This window comes from Macrotis lagotis, chromosome 6, assembly GCF_037893015.1.
Source record: "Macrotis lagotis isolate mMagLag1 chromosome 6, bilby.v1.9.chrom.fasta, whole genome shotgun sequence".
NCBI lineage: Eukaryota > Metazoa > Chordata > Mammalia > Peramelemorphia > Peramelidae > Macrotis > Macrotis lagotis.
Window position 1 is genome coordinate 96,100,549 of NC_133663.1, and position 925 is coordinate 96,101,473.

Consider the following 925-nt stretch of genomic DNA (forward strand, 5'->3'; position numbering starts at 1 on the left):
TGAGCCCCTCTTTCTTTAGTATCTCCATATTCTTTATGGTATGTAACCCTACAATAGGCATAATTAAGGCAAGATAGTCTGAACCCCTTACAATAAATAATACTACTAAGCTTTACACTTAGGAGGCATTTAATAAACGGCTATTGAATTGACAGTCAAAGGCACACTATAGAATGTCATCCCTTTCACTCTCATTCACCCTTTCTTCAAAATCCCTATATCTGAATCTTTTACACTTTTTAGTTCTTGATCAAAGATCCACAAAAACAAAATGAAATGAACTGAGACAATTTGTTAGATAATTCACAAAAGATGATCTAATTATTTGAATATTTCAGGGAAAAATGTATTTTGGACTTAGTTGCTCAGATAGAGTATTTTTTGCCAAGAAAACCCCAAATGAGAGTCATGAAAACTTGAACTCCGCTGAAATGAGAGAACAACAACAAAAACACTCAAGATTAAATCAGAAAGAGTGCCTGACTAGTATTGGGAGATGGAGTTCCCTATACCAGTAAAATCAGTCAAACACTAAGCACTTTAGAGTTGTGCTATGCACAACTATCTATTCACAGGAAATAAACCCAACTAATTTTTTTCTTCCAATGTTTCTATATTATAGCCAGATATCCTTTTGATATTGATAGTAAAGCATATTCTCAGATGGAAAAACTGAAGTTAAATGACACAATATTGCAAAAATACATTCCAAGTAACATAATTTCCTGACATTACAGTATTTAGTAACCATAAATAAGACTATTCTAATATTACTGTAAGCTGCCTCCTCCTCTAAAACTACAGGCATCCTTTGTTTACGCTCACTGATCCCTTATCCCTTTTAGTCTCCCTTTTCCTTTCTCGCGTGGCTTGCTGGGATTTGTAGTTCACGGGTCCAAAGCAGGAATTCTGGGAGTTGTAGTTT